Source organism: Myotis lucifugus, unplaced genomic scaffold, assembly GCF_000147115.1.
Source record: "Myotis lucifugus unplaced genomic scaffold, Myoluc2.0 scaffold_92, whole genome shotgun sequence".
NCBI lineage: Eukaryota > Metazoa > Chordata > Mammalia > Chiroptera > Vespertilionidae > Myotis > Myotis lucifugus.
Window position 1 is genome coordinate 3,027,038 of NW_005871140.1, and position 15,958 is coordinate 3,042,995.

Consider the following 15,958-nt stretch of genomic DNA (forward strand, 5'->3'; position numbering starts at 1 on the left):
ATCTATATATATATTATATATATATAATTTATATATCTAATATATATAATATATATATATATATATTATTGATTTTTTTACAGAGAGGAAGGGAGAGGGATACAGAGTTAGAAGCATCGATGAAAGAGAAACATCATTCAACTGCCTCCTGCACACCTCCTACTGGGGATGTGCCTGCAACCAAGGTACATGCCCTTGACCGGAATCGAACCTAGGACCCTTCAGTCCGCAGGCTGACGCTCTATCCACTGAGCCAAACCGGTCAGGGCTCTTTCATCACAACTTTTCCCCCATTTCCTTGGATGTACACCCAACTGCAATTGCCACTAAGCAAATCTGGTAGTTTCCGAAGGTGGTACTTCCCTTGAGCTAATCGTAAAGATGCCAACTGCAGTTAAATATCTCTGTATTTCCAAGGGTTTATAACTTAGCTATAAAAATTCACTTTAGGCTACAGCTTGACATATAATCTCTCAGCCCAGGAATGAATTTCTTTAACCATTTTCTCTTTAATTCAACAGTACTTGATTCAATGTAGCTTTCATTCTCTAATAATATATGTTCGTGAGTTATTACTGCATCAATACAAATCATGTCCATTGCTAAAGTAATTACTGAGGGTAAATATGAAAAAGATAAAACTTCACTGGTTCAAGAGTTATAAAATGAAAAAAGTATTGATCTACTATGATGCTTTCTCTTCTATTCCTCCTTCTACCCATGAACCTCCAATATATGAGTCCTGAAAAAAAATCCAATGTTTTAAAAAAAGATACTGTGCTATTTGTAAGACACTAGCTTCTCTGGGGGTGGCCTGTGTCCAACTTTTGTTCCATTATCTGGCCTTAAGTTAAGGGAATATCAAATGATTGACCAGCTATTCTATATTTTGAAGTAAGTCACCAGAATTTGTAGAAGGAAAATACTTAGAAATTTTACTTGTAGGAGACTGGGCAACTAGCTATACAGCTGTGGACAAATTATAGGAAGAGAAATAGGCTATGTTAGAGGAAGGGTTGAATTTAAAAGCAAGATCCTGGGACTCCAAGCCTGGTTTAGTCACCAACAATCTGAATAAGTAAGACATTTCAGCTCCCCTCTGATCCATTTTCCTCGCCTATAAAAATAAGTAGGTTAGGACATAATGATCCCTTATACTGATATAGTTCCTTTCTAACTCTGATATAGTCCTATAATCCTTCAGATCCATGAAAATGATTGTTCTTCCCTTTAGTTTCAATATGATAAAGCAAATCTAAACTCAGGTCAAGAATGATGAGAAAGAATAGGATTGAAATCATTTCTGCCAGAACAGCTGCTTTAGCCTGCTGGGACTAACCAGCAAACCCTGAGCAACGGATGAATAGATTACTCTGACACACATTTCTGTGAAAGAGAAGGCTAAGGGGCTGTTTGGCTTTAGGAACCAAAACAGCCTCCATTGCCTGCCTCATTAGGCTTTTATTGTAACAACAGCTTGAACTAATATTAACCTCTAGATATAATCAGCAGGGTAAGTATCCTTGAGAAAGCACATGCTTCTACAAGGTCAAGTTTGAAGACTAAACATAGAGATTCCAGTAAAACACCAGGGGGCTCAGACTTGTTTGGAAAAGTCAAGGCAGGGCCGCCGCCTTCAGCAAGGTACCCCCAGAGGCCCCTGACCTTTCAGAGAATCCTCCTTACAGACTTTCCAACCAACTCCCGTGCTTCCCCACATTATCCAAGGTGGGGGTGGGGGGGTGGGGGGAGGGAGAAAACAAGGACAATTTCTGTGTAAAAGTTGTTTACTGATTTGCCTAGTTACTTCTTTAAACTCATTTACTCCATTTGATCAGAGTGATCTCCTGTATATGTCCAGTGTCAAAGGGTGGCTGGAGGTAGAACATCTTTAAAATTGACCACATATTTTTCTCTCTTCCTAGCCATTCATTATCATATGTATAGAAGGAAGGAGGCTTTTCCTGGACAGAGAAAAAGCATTCAGGAATCTTTTGCACAAAACTGTCCATTGAACCTAGTGCCTTAGACTTAATGGGCACAAAAGGGCATCTATTGAGTTGAATTACATTGAATCTCAATAGTAGCCCAACTAGTTCTCTGATAGTTTCTTTGTGTTTCCCTCACTGGCTTCTCTTTGTTTTCTCCCTCTTTAAAACAAGTGTTTAGCACAACTCCTAGCACATAACAAGGACTCCCTAAATACTTCTGTTGTCTTTGATTTCATTGCATTTTTATTTGCCTCTGCAATCTCCTAACATTCCTTATTCAACCTCTTTATAGCATGTACAGCATATGAGTCTGTCCTGCAATATTATTAGGTACTCATGTGCTGATTGTACCTGAGATACTATTAGCTCCTGGAAGGCAGCATGCTTGGCTGGGCCTTCTGCAGTCAGCCATCCTATGAGCAGGAAAAGAGGCAAATTTATCTTTTCCACATTTTGAAATTGAATATTTGGTCTGGAACCTGGATTCTTTGTCCACTGGAGTCCAAGAATGAATCCACAGACAGAGGAGAGTATAGCAAAGGTGGAGATTTACTGAAGAACAAGTACAGACTCCCATGTGGGGAGAGGGAAAGAGTCCCACAGAACAGACTCCCTGTGTGGGGAAGGGGAAAGGGTCTCACCGACTTCCTGTTTCCATGGTTTATAAAGGCTGCAGTTTCTGTGTCCTGATATCCCCTCTGATTGGTCAATATTCCCTTTCATATTGGTTACTATAGTGACTCCTGAGGCCCTCCTCCCTCATTATCCTCCTATTCCTTCTGGGCTTTCTTGCTTCTTCTTTATTTTGTAAATACTGTATAGACCTTTTTTGGCTACTTCCAGTTCCCTTGTCTTACGGAAATATACCTGTTGCTGCTTCCTTGTCTTATGGAAATGTAACTGCACCTGGCTTCCTTATGTTATGGACATGTATCTGTTGCTGCTCCTTTGTCTTATGGAAATATAACTGCACTTCCTTGTGTTATGGAGATGTATCTGTTGCTGATCCCTTGTCTTATGGAAATGTAACTGCACTTCCTTGTGTTATGGAAATATATCTTCTCCCAGTCTGTAGCCCTATGTTTTTTCCATGGACCCTAACTCTAAAAATTCCCTAAACCTGACTGTATTCCCTTAAAATTCTTGTCTCAATTTTAATGACCAGAATTAATCTTATGGCACCTTTGTGGGGAGAGAGGGCAAGGACTTGTTTCCTGTGTACCCAATAGAGAAATAAAACTGTGTGGAGAATGCAGGCAGGGGGAAAGGGGTACAAAAAAATGAAAGATGAAATATAGATAAGATAAATTCCATTTCTCCCAGATGTGTATGGTGTCCTTCATTTAATGTTTTCAAGTTCCAACGCCACTTAATAAATTTTGCATGATGTCATCTATCATTATTGTTTCCTTTATTCAGACATTATTTTACTAAATATTTTTTTTAAAAAATAGATTTTGTGTTATTGTTATAAAAGGAAAACCAGCATTTTTCTAATCTGCCTTAAAATAAATCATGAGTACTAAAATAAATCCATTTATGTCTCACCTAAAATATTTTCTGTATCACTAGTGGGCATTCTATACTTTGGGAAACACTACCTTAGTACATTAGAAACATGCACATATGCACATCTCGAATGAGGAGTGTCTTCTGTTTAGCCCGTGTGTTAAGGAAGCGTATACCATGGAACAGACTCAATCAGGGAAGACTTCTTCTTGCTAAAAGAATATATATTTTTTAAAAAATATGTTTTTATTGATTTTTAGAGAGAGTGGAAGAGAGAGGAATAGAGAGAAAGAAACATAGATAAGAGAGAAAAAACATTGATTGGCTGCCTCCTGCATGTCACCTACTGGGGTTCAAGCCTGCAACTCAGGTACGTGCCTTGACTGGGAATGAAACTGTGACCTCCTGGTTCACTGGAGACACTCAACCACTGGGCAACACTGGCTGGGACTAAAAAAATATTTTTCCCTTTTTCTCTCTTCCCTCTTTTTGCCTTTCCTTCTTTCTATCTTTATTCCTTCCTTCATTTCCTTCTTTCCTCCCTCCCCTCTCTTTTTTCCTTTCTTTCACTCTGTTAGATTTTGAGGTGATGGGTAGAGCAAGATCTTGGGAGCAATGGGGTTTTAATGACCTCCTCACAGTACTTTTCTTGAGCTATGCTGAATTCTGTTCATTAGGGCAACATTCCCAGAGAATTTAATAGTCCTGTCCAGTCCGGCTGGTGTGGCTCAGTGGTTGAGTGTGACCGAGGAACCAGGAGATCAGGATTTGATTTCCAGGCAGGGCACATGCCCAGGTTGCCGGCTTGATCCCCAGTAGGGGGCATGCAGGATGCAGCCCATAGGTGATGTTCCTCTCTCATCGATGTCTCTAGCTCTCTTTCCCACTCCCTTCCTCTCTCTCTAAAAATCAATAAAAAGATAATAATAAAATAAAATACTAGTAAAAGTTCTATCCAATTAAATGCCCTTTTAAGTTCGGGAGTGACCGCACAATCTCCCAGTACCGTGTCCATCTTCATGTCCCAGAAAGCACCATCCTCAGTGTGCTGGGCCCTCCATCGCCACCACCATTGGTCGAGGCCCTTGAGTGGTAGGTCAGATTATGCCTGTCAGCCTCAGCCAGAGGCTGCAAAGCTGGCGCTGTTCTATTTACCTGCCCTCAATTCTGCTGAAGCAGGAGGAAAACCTTCTTGAAGCTCCGGATTCAGCACAGTGATCAAAACCGCTCAATGAGAGTGCCTGTGAAAACAGTTCACTTTCCTATCGACAGAGTTTTACATGTAGCCAGTAAATTTTATCTGAACCCTCTAACTCTAGTAAAATACAGCAATGTGCAATAAATTTCACTTTATGGGTTTTACAGTTTGAAAACAGCTTCAGGGCAGTCTGGTTACCAAGGGAACACAATTGGAGCTGTCTCCAAGGGTTGGTTTCTCACTGCGGGAGCTCTGGAGATGACCCCGTACCCTTTGGTGCCCAGTCCACTCAGGTGACGCATTGCCTCCCACTTAAACGTTATTTAAGGCACGATATAAGCTCTGTGCCTGTACCTGCAAAGCTGGCTTTAAACAGTGAAGAAAAAAGCAATTAAATTACTAAGCAAAGGGCTGCTAGCTTCCCTGGGCAAAAAGCAAACGAGCTTCATTAAAGAGGAGGATTAAGTCACTGACTTATTACAGTATAGCCGACTGCCTCAGGAGGTCCCTAGGCCTTTTTCCAGGGGCGGGGGGCGGAAGGGGTGTTGAACTGGGAGTAAATCAAATACCATTCTTTAAGGGGAACTTCTCCAACCGCCCTCCTCCCCCCAACCAAAATTATTTCTGCAATTTACCTGGAGGCGGGCTTTCTTATTTCAACTGGCATTTAATTGACTGTTTTCCTTGTCTTTATAAACTGTTAAGACTTGAGAAATTCTCTTACCCTAATGAAGCCTGGTCAATTCGCTTCACATAGGTTCTCCGCCTCTTACCTCAGACTTCAATGATCAAATTCTGATTACTGCCATCTTTTGTTTTTCTTTCTTCCTTTCTTCCTTCCTTCCTTCCTTTCTTTCTTTCTTTCTTTCTTTCTTTCTTTCTTTCTTTCTTTCTTTCTTTCTTTCTTTCTTTCTTTCTTTCTTTCTTTCCTTCCTTCCTTCCTTCCTTCCTTCCTTCCTTCCTTCCTTTATTCCTTCCTTCCTTTCTTTCTCCCTTCCTCTCTTTCTTTCTTCCTCCATCCCCCCCTTCTTCTTCTTCTTCTTCTTCTTCTTCTTCTTCTTTCTTCCTCCATCCCCCCTTTCTTCTTCTTCTTCTTCTTCTTCTTCTTCTTCTTCTTCTTCTTCTTCTTCTTCTTCTTCTTCTTCTTCTCCTCCTCCTCCTCCTCCTCCTCCTCCTCCTCCTCTTCCTCCTCCTCTCCTCCTCCTCCTCTTCTTCTTCTTCTTCTTCTTCTTCTTCTTCTTCTTCTTCTTCTTCTTCTTCCATTCAAATCCATTAAGATTCGAGTTGAATGCTTGTGATGGAGCTATTGGTGAAAGTCTTTTTCCTTCATGTAGCAATGCTCGCTGCCATTTACTATTTGGCAGTCATGGTTAGAAGCACTTTGCTGCCTTGTTTCATCTTCACAAGGAGCCTATGACATAGGGCTTTTAGTCTAATCCCTTTTGCAGGTGAGACTATTGAGGCAGAGGCTGGTTAAGTAATTTGCCCGGGTCACAAAGCTAGCAGGTAGGAAAGCCAGTAACTAACCCAGGTATTCCTGCTCTAATCTCAGTCTGACCCTGAGGCTGGAGTGCCTGGGTGGTAGACATATTCTCCCAGGTGAAAGCATCCAGTTGCATAAATTGATAAGTTGGAGAGTTTTTGTTTTGACCTGAGGAAGAAAGAGTTGCTTTTGAAGAGTAAAAGAAGTCTGAGGGGAAAGGGATAGAAGAAGAAATGGACCCAAATGAATGCTTCAAACATTTTGGAATAGAAGGTGCAAGATGAGAACCTAAAGATTCTGGTTTCATAAAGACTGGGAGGCTTAGTGCTTTGGGAACAAGGTGGTTTAGTTAATCAGACGTGGGGGGCAGGGGAGGGTGGTGAGCAGGGATCAGAGTTGGGGATAATAGAGGCACATTCCTTCCACAGCACTGCCAATTCCCCCCAAGAAGCATCAACAGAAGCAGTTTTGAAGCAAATGGCTTAAGTGGCCTACAGGCATTCTCAACCATTCCTCCCAGAGGAGCCTTTGACACCCCTCACTTCCCCATTCTATATCTTCTAACCCAGCCCTGTTTGTATTCCTTGGTAGTACTCATCACAGCTTGATATAAATACACTTATCTTGTTTTCTCACTTCTCTCACTAGAGCATCAACTCTGTGAAAGCAGGAACAGTATTTGTCTTGCTCATTGATTCTCAGTGCTCTGCACATGGTAAGATCTTAATAAATATTTGTTGAGTAAATGAATAAAATACCCAGAAAGCCACAGCAGAAGCCCATGGACCAATTTGTTCCTGTGTGGAAAGGAGATACAACCAGAGTTCCCAGGCATAATTCAGAGATGTTCAGTCAGAGTGGGGGTGGAGGTTGAATGTATGGGACAGAATCCTAAGTAGAGACCAAGAGGCATCATGATTTTGGAATAGTGAAGTCTTGGACAGTTTATTACAAACATTATCTCAATATAATTATGACCTATGTGGGAACCATTTCCATTTTGCAGATGAGGAAGCAAAGGTTCATAGCAATTAAGTAAATTAATTGTCCCGGGTACTATGTGCAAGAACAAGCATTTGAAACGCTGTCCAGCTGTTTCTATAGGTCATGCTATTTTCACTATACCATGTCAGTTAGCGCCCACCACTTGGGTCTGTTTCCCATTCATGAGGTGTATGGAGGGGAACAGACAACATGCACATAAATCTCTCAGAACAGCTGCAGTGTGTCGTTTGTTCTGACAGTACTATGCAGAACAAAACAGAAGCAAACATGGCCAAAGTTTGTGGCCTTTGCCAAGGCACAGCCAAAACAAAAGAGAGCTCTCTTTGATGTAGGTGATCTAAAATGATCTCCTCATGGTCAGCTTGTGACATGAAGTGTTTTCAACTGCTGTTACACAAAAATGATGTCGAGCTATCATATTTCATGGCCCACAAAACTCTAGGTACAAGAGCATATGAGTGATGTCACTCAGAAGGAGACTATATGTTGACTATGTGAGGTCTTCTTGTTTAAAGCTAGCTTCTTTTTATTGTGGTTGACATTTCCAGGATTTGCCCAGTTGTCACTGTCTTTTCAAACGTCAATGGTGTAGTCTTCATCCCATTCTTCGTTCCCTCGCAACTCCCATGAGTGCTCTAAAACTTGTTTTACTAGATGCAAAGACAATGGGAAGCCTAAAAAATATTTTATCCCCAATTCGATTTCAGCAATGAAGAATGAAATGACTTTTAAAAGAAGACCAAAGGGAAATTCTTTTAAGAACATCTCAGAAAGTGTACAAAGTTAGGATTAAAATGAAATCCTCAATCTTTTGCTAAAAACAAACAAACATCAGTTTCTGTAAATCATTCTTAGGAAAATGATTTAAATACAGAAGAAGTCTTATGCAAAAATCACTTTATTGAAACAATACTTATGATATTAAAAATTGGAAATACAGCCCTAACCAGTTTGGCTCAGTGGACAGATCATCGGCCTGGGGACTGAAGGCTCCCAGGTTCGATTCCGGTCAAGGGCATGTACCTTGGTTGTGGGCACATCCCCAGGAGGGGGTGTGCAGGAGGCAGCTGATCGATGTTTCTCTCTCATCGATGTTTCAAACTCTGTATCCCTCTCCCTTCCTCTCTGTAAAAAATCAATAAAATATACTTTAAAAAATTGGAAATACAAAAGTACATGTAATTATATTCACATATGAGATATATAGAGCAATTAAAAGATTAGGTTTATGGTTTAATATGAAATAAAAAAGCAGAAAACAAAAGTAAATATTTGGTATCAGAGTAACTATAGTAATACCCTCCTTACCCACGGGAAATATGTTCTAAGACACGCAGTGGATACCTGAAACCATGGTTAGTACCAAATCCTATATATACCATGTTTTTTTCTATGCATACATACCTTTCCATTTAAATAAAGAAGGTTGCAGCTTCTCTTTGCATATATGAATTGCCAACATCACTGCTTTTGCACTTTGAGGTCATTATTAAGTAAAATAAAGATTACTTGAACACAGCACTGTGATACCATGACAGCTGATCTGATAACCAGTAAGCTACTAAGTGGCTAACAGGTGGGTTGCATATATAGCGTGGATACACTGTCATTTCAACATGTAGTTAACATACAAATTTTTATTGAGATATTATGCATTCTTTTTCATATTAAATCTTCAAAATTCAGTGTATATTCTACACTTACACAGTATTTTAATTCAAACTAGTCATACTTCAAGTGCTCAGTAGCCGCACATGGCTACTGGTTCTCATGGTATTAGACAGCACAACTCTAGAGCATGCATTCTCCTTGGGACTGAAATTGTACACATGGGAGTAAAAGTTAAAATTGATTCCAGGGGATGGGGATCTTACTTGCTTGATTTATAAAGCATAAATATGCATATAGTGGGCATAAAAATATACAGTTTATCTGTGTCATTAAAGTTTCATGAAGAAAGTGTATATTAGTCAGGGTTCTCCATAGAAAGAGGACTAATAGGATAGATATAGTATATCCTGAGGTCTGACCCTTCCATTTCGAATGGATAAAATAAAAAGAGCAACTGAAGTTTTGCAGCAGAGTACCAAGGTCAAGTACATAGCCCACAGAGCTGTAGGTGGCAATTTAAATGTAAGTTAATTAAAATAAAACAAAATTAGTAGTCAATGTGGCTCTAGCCACATGTCAAGTTCTCAACAGCTACATGTGGCTAGTAGCCACTGTATTAGACAATGCGGTATAGAGAATTTGTATCACTGTGGAAAGTTCTGTTGAACAATGCCAGTTTAGAGTGTGATGAGTTGGGATTCAAATCCCCCCTCTGCTACTTGCCATTTGTGTAACCTTGGGAAAGTTGCTATACCTTTCCTTGTCTCTGTTTCGTCAACTGTAACATGACATAATCATAAAGTACCTATCTCAGAAAGTTTTGTGAGAAGGATATGAGTTAATGCATGTAAAGAAGCTAGCTCAGTGCCTGAGATATAATTAAGTATTTCATAAATGATAACTGTTATTTCAGTTGTCCTCTTTCTGTCGAGGTGGGGTTTGTTTGGTAGCAGTAAATATTTTTAGTATTACTCGATTTGAAAAAAAGAGAGAAATAAAATGTCACTGAAATCACTTAATTTTTGTCATCAAATTAAATCATCCTGAAATAATCTCAATCATTACTTGAGATTTGCTCTTGGTAACTTCATTATCAAAGTATTTAAAATATGATTTTTATTCTGGGCTGCTCCTGTGACAGAAGGCTCATCCTCATAAATATTTTAATTAATGCCTCAAATACTGATCTACTATAATTTTATCAGTATCACAATTCAGCTGTAATAAAGTCAAGAAAACAAATTGCATTAATCAGTGGAGTTTAGTCACTGGGGCTGACAAGGCCATTGGCAAATGTTATGTGGGAAGTAAGTTGTATCCTTTTCTTTCAGAATTTCCCATTTAGGTTATTTTACACCATCTATTAGTAATTCCAATCTGTGGCCCTTGTCTTGCTCTTTCCCATCAATCATTTTTCTAATGGACACAAAACCTTACTACACTCTCTCCATTTGTATATTTCTCACAAAGTGTCACATTAATGAATATATCAGTTTGGTTCCTGCATTTGGATACTTGGTGAAAATAAACATGTCTCGTGATCAGGATATTGCCAGGTTTTGATCAGCTGAGTTCATGTATAGTCTGATGATTTAAAAGACTACCCAGGGATGCTATCCCAGGAGAATGGGTGATGCTTTAGAATGGATGTTGATCTAGAAGTAAGGAAAGTTGCCCAAGTTTCAAATTCTGTGTGGTACAAAAATAGTTTTTTGTGTTTTTTTTTTACAATAAAGGTCTGACACTGTTCAGTTACATGAATTTTAGAAATAAAATGTGACAATATGCAATGTCTCTTTAAGCAGTGGTTACAAATCAGAATATGTTTGAGTTAGTAAAAATAGGGAGGAAGCTGATGGGCCATGAGTCTCCCCTCTGCTTGTGTCCAGCCTGGAGAGTACTTACTGGGTATAGCATGAGCTGCCACCCTACTTAGACTTAGGATTTAGGTTAACCTTCTCACATATGGTATTCTACATGCTTGCAGAGTTTAATGGATTTTAGTGATTTCTAAACTTTAAAAAAATATATATACATTCTTTTATGTGGAACATCAACAGATATTTAAAGAAGATAAAAGTGAAACTTCTGGTGGAAAAAAAAATGGATTCTATTGTCTTCTCCCCACCCAACCACCACCTTTTTATCAAATTGCTTAATGCCCTAAAACCCTCTCATATTAAAATTTTGGAGCTTGAGATGATTCTGAGTCCTACCACAAATATTCTTGTGTGATATCTCTGAGAAAATATGTATAACCCAGAGCTTCACAGAATATTGCACAGAAATAGAATTGGGGAGGGGGACTGAAAGTAGAGGGAACTATTCAACTTACATTACTTTGTGGAAATACACTATGAGTTATCATATTAAAAAAGAAGATAGAAGGTGAAACCAAGAGATGTGATTTCAAGTCCTGACCCCCACTCATCAGCAGGGTGTTTTTTTGGCACATCATTTAACCTCTAAGCTCTGTGTGATTTGATTTCATCTCCTGTAAAGTGAAAGGATTGGAATAGATATACTCTTATAACCAGGTATTAAGTTCTACAATGCTGCAATTCTAAATCTAGACATACACAGAGAATCCAACTTGGGTGAGATGTACAAATACAAGTTGAATACTGGCTATTTCATATGGTTCAACCCAATAAGGGAATCCAGATAGTCACCTTCTACACACACACACACACACACACACACACACACGCATTATACATTACCCCAATATGACTTTATTATATGTTTGCTATTTATTTAATAGACAGTATTTAAACATTTGCCAATATGTTTACATATATTTGCACAATAGTAAAATAATTTAAGGAAAGAAGAAAGGAAAATTATAGAAAAAGTATTTTGAATCATCTATGTATCAATAAGTTTTTCAGGGAGTGAAAAGTAAGGTCTGGGAAACATTAACAGAACCTGTCCGAGATATAACATCCCCAAGTCATTTTCTCTGTAGTCTATGACAAGCCAAGGAATGGTAATAGGAGCCTGTGTTAATTCTGTCTGAAAACACCATCTGGTTCTAAGCACTTATCTAGGCCATGGATGTCACAGCCTAGATGTGGTCACCATGATATGAAAGGTCAAAGGGTCTAATTACATGCCCCAGTACTTGAAGGGCAGATTCACTAGAGCTTGAACATAATCACTCAGGCCAAACAAGACCCATTTATAATTTTAATTATCAGTGAATCAGACAACTCTATCAAATACCAATTATTTGGCTGTTGCTGAAAATAACTGTCTTGTCTTATTAGTCTCTAGAATAACCCCTTGAGGGATGCAGAAATGTTTCCTTTAATGTAAATATTTGCTAATATCCATCAAGCAGAATTAGACTCCTTTAATGATTTTCAGTATTGGTGGTTTATTTTATTTATTGTTAAAAAAAAAACTTCCAGACTAGGGAAAGGCTGTTGACCTTGTACATCATTACCACCCAGAAAGGTGTGCTAAGACACCATGCAGAGTCCACTCCAAAAGCTCATATTTTGTTTTTATTTAAAGCCATAGTTTCCCTCACAACTCTGCAAAAATTTATTTGGGGCCTTTCTTATTTATAATTATGGATCAGTGACAATATTTTTGTGTCTGTGCACCTGGGACACACAATGGAAAAGACAGCCTCTCCTCGGGGGTTCACAGCCTACATGTGTCTACACTCAGGGATGAAGACCACGTGCTAAATAACAATGTAGCTTTGGGCTGTAAATGATTTCTGTTTCTTTAATTTCAACATTGTGTTCTGCATAAAGAATCCAAGGAATATGCCACAAAAAAATTTATTTTAACTTTAAGCAGTGGTCACCCTGAACATTTCATTCAATGAACCATACGAAATGGCAGATTCAGTAACTGTTGAATATCAGTAATTTTGTAGGGTTCAACCTAATAGCATCTGGGAGGAAAGAATAACAACAATGCCCATATTCCGACTGTACCCATTTATTTTTAATAAACACTTTGAATAAATAGTTTTGCATCATGTTCAGGGCTGTCTTGTGAGATCGGCCCTCTGGCGAGTGGCTCTTGAAGATGGGTATGAGCTCCACTTTCTTCCCGCATTCTGCTGTCATCATTTCTTCCCTTTGCTTTTACCTGCAGCAATTAAGACGCAAGTAATATGTTATCGGCACCGCTTGGATATTTCCATTTCATTTGCAACTTCAGCGCTCCTCAGTCATTTTTGACACTCTTATAATTTTTATCTGCAATTATGCTTTCATTATCTTCCTTGCCGATACTTTAGATGTCCAATAAGCCTCTCAATTTCCTTAATTAACAAGTAACCTTCCTTCTTCATGCCGAAGGCTATTTTTATTCCTACAATATTTATTACTAATTGGCACACACACACTTTTGTACTTAGAATAATTTCTCTGGTCTGCCCTTTATTTACCCTCTGTTTCTCTCTTCTAGAAACATTTCATCCTCCTTGGTGATACTTGAAATTAGATCTTGGGAGTGGCAGAAACACTGTCAGTTTCCTTGAACATAGTTTGAGGTCTTCCTCTTCACTTAAAGAATACTTTATGCTCCTGGAATGGTTGCCCCAGGCCCCCGCTGGCTTTTTTTTTTTTCCCAAAGAAATATCACCATCAAGCTCTGTAACCAGACCTTTAATTTCCTCCTAGTGCTGCTACTTGTTACTGTTGTTCTTTCACTTGCCATTTAAATATTCTGCAGTTCTCATTCTGGCCTTGGAACAGAGAGTACATGGCTTTGGATGACAGCATCATCGACACTACTTCCCTGTACATTTGGAGCATGTCTCAGGAATGCATTTCAATTACAAGTTCATGTTGTCAATTATTTCTTCCGATGAGTAGAAATTTGGACCTCTGTTGGGTAATTTATATATCATCAGAAATTCATAAGAAATTAGTATGTTGGATGTGAGTCACCAGAATATGCCCATTTAGGAATAGTAAAAAATCTATCTTTAAATTATATGTGTTTTATTAAACCAGAAATACATATTAACTACAGATATATCAGATAATACAGATAAGAAAATAAAAATGAAACAAGTATTACAGTACCTCCCCCCCATGCAGAGCTGACTACTACTCTTGAACATTTCTAATAAACTTTAAGTCTCTCTCTCTTCTTCTCTACTTTATAATCTATATTTTTCTCTCCTGAAGGTTTATTAGTTTCTCAAGAGGTTTATGATGTTTTCGCTTTTCTTTCATCTAAGAAGTCTGCTTTTAAATTTATCTATTCCTCAAGATACAGCTTTCTCAAATTCTCTGACTATATCCGCCTTCATTCAGCTAAATGAGATTCTTTCTTTGGTTTTTTCTCTTCTATTCTGCACTACCCACAACACTAACATACTTAGGGACTCAACTTTCCTTCTTGTCTAAATGAAAGTTTTAATTTCACACATTGCAATGAGAGGCCATTAAGTTGGAGATTAAAAACCATCTCCTGTGCTTGAGACAGAAATGAAGGAAATCTGATGATTATGATGAGGTATTTGCTCTGCAAGTCAAGTGTTTGCCCCCAAAGCTGTGTGATTGGAAAATCGAGCCGGCACGAGTCCAATGAAAGAACACTTGAACTAAAAGTATATTATCCTAAAGTGCACATTTTTATTTAATTCGGGGTAAAGCAGAATGAATCATAATAGGTCAATAATAATGATTTACGGCTTCCTTCATATGGCACATTTACAATAAATGGTAATTTACCATTAAAGAGAGGCATATTTCTTTTTTTGTGTGTGCAAGAAAAATTAACATTAAGTCATATTGAGAAAGAACAGGTTTTCCGTGCCTACATTTAGGATTTGTATTCAGTTATTCAGGCTTAGAATATCATATGCAAGCCACTTTCCCTCAGCTTCCCCCCTCCCCATTCCCATTTAGAAAATACAGGAAGGATTAAAATGTAACCATTTATGACATCATTCCAACTGTATGCTGATGGACTGCAGATCCATTCAGTGGAGCCATTTGGAAAATATTTCATGTTCCAGTCATTAGACTTGCTAAATGAGTTCAGACTTCAAATTATATGGGTTGAGAAAGAGAAAGGTAATATCTGTAGGTGACTGTATATAAATAAAAATAATGTGTGCGTGTCATCCAGGCTCCTAAGCATCACCTGGATGTTTTAGTACATTGTGTGCTTTTGTTCGTTCCTTCCTTCCTCCCTGCCTCCCTTCCCTTGTTCCCTTCCTTCCTTCCTTCCATCCTCCCTTCCTCCCTTCCTCCCTTCCTTCCTTCCTTCCTTCCTTCCTTCCTTCCTTCCTTCCTTCCTTCCTTCCTTCCTTCTTCCTTCCTTCCTTTTCTTTTGTTCTTTCTTTCTATATAATCACTTTGATGCTTTACTTCAGGCAAAGATTAATTGTGCTTATTGACAAACATATAGGCCATTATTGTTTTCATCAATAATTAAGGATCTCAGACCTGGACTCTAATTTGGAAAAGTGGAAAGTGATTGATGGTAATTTGTTTGATATCCAACCCCACCTTTGTTCTCCAGGAAAAGAAGTATTCGTGTTCAGTAGACTACAAAAATACAATTCTAAAAGTTCAGTCCCTCTATCTACCTTTTAAATATTTGGCTAAAACCCTCTTCCATCTCAGGAACATCCTAACACTTTAAAACCTGCATATTCTATTTCTGTGGTCTATGAACTGGCTCACAATAACTTGATTAGGGAAAAGTCTCAAGTAATTGGATGAAGTCAGGCTCAGAAGATTTGCCCAATAATCAATGAACTCTAGTGCTCCTAGCTCTGCTGGCTCCACACTGCCTTTCTATCTATCCAAATGGCCTTTACAAAGCTGAAGCTTCAGAGAATGAATATCAAATCCTCAAAACTAAGCTAATTCCATAAGCTTTTTGAAAGTAGATTGGATTTAACAGGGCTGTGCTTTTGGAAATGAATGGTTGATATAAATCAGAGGTAGTGGAAAGGTAACGTTTATCTGATTTGATTTAGCAGCAATCTGGTCCAGATGGCAAAGCAGAATTTAAAGATATTGAAATATACGGTTGCAGCTGGAGACTGTATAAACCTAAATATAAATAATTCAGATGTGTTTATGCATTTAACAATGTCAGTTTTAAATATAGATAAGAGCCAAGACTTTAGGCTAGCATTTGAAAACGGGAAGATGACTAAATGCAGGTGCT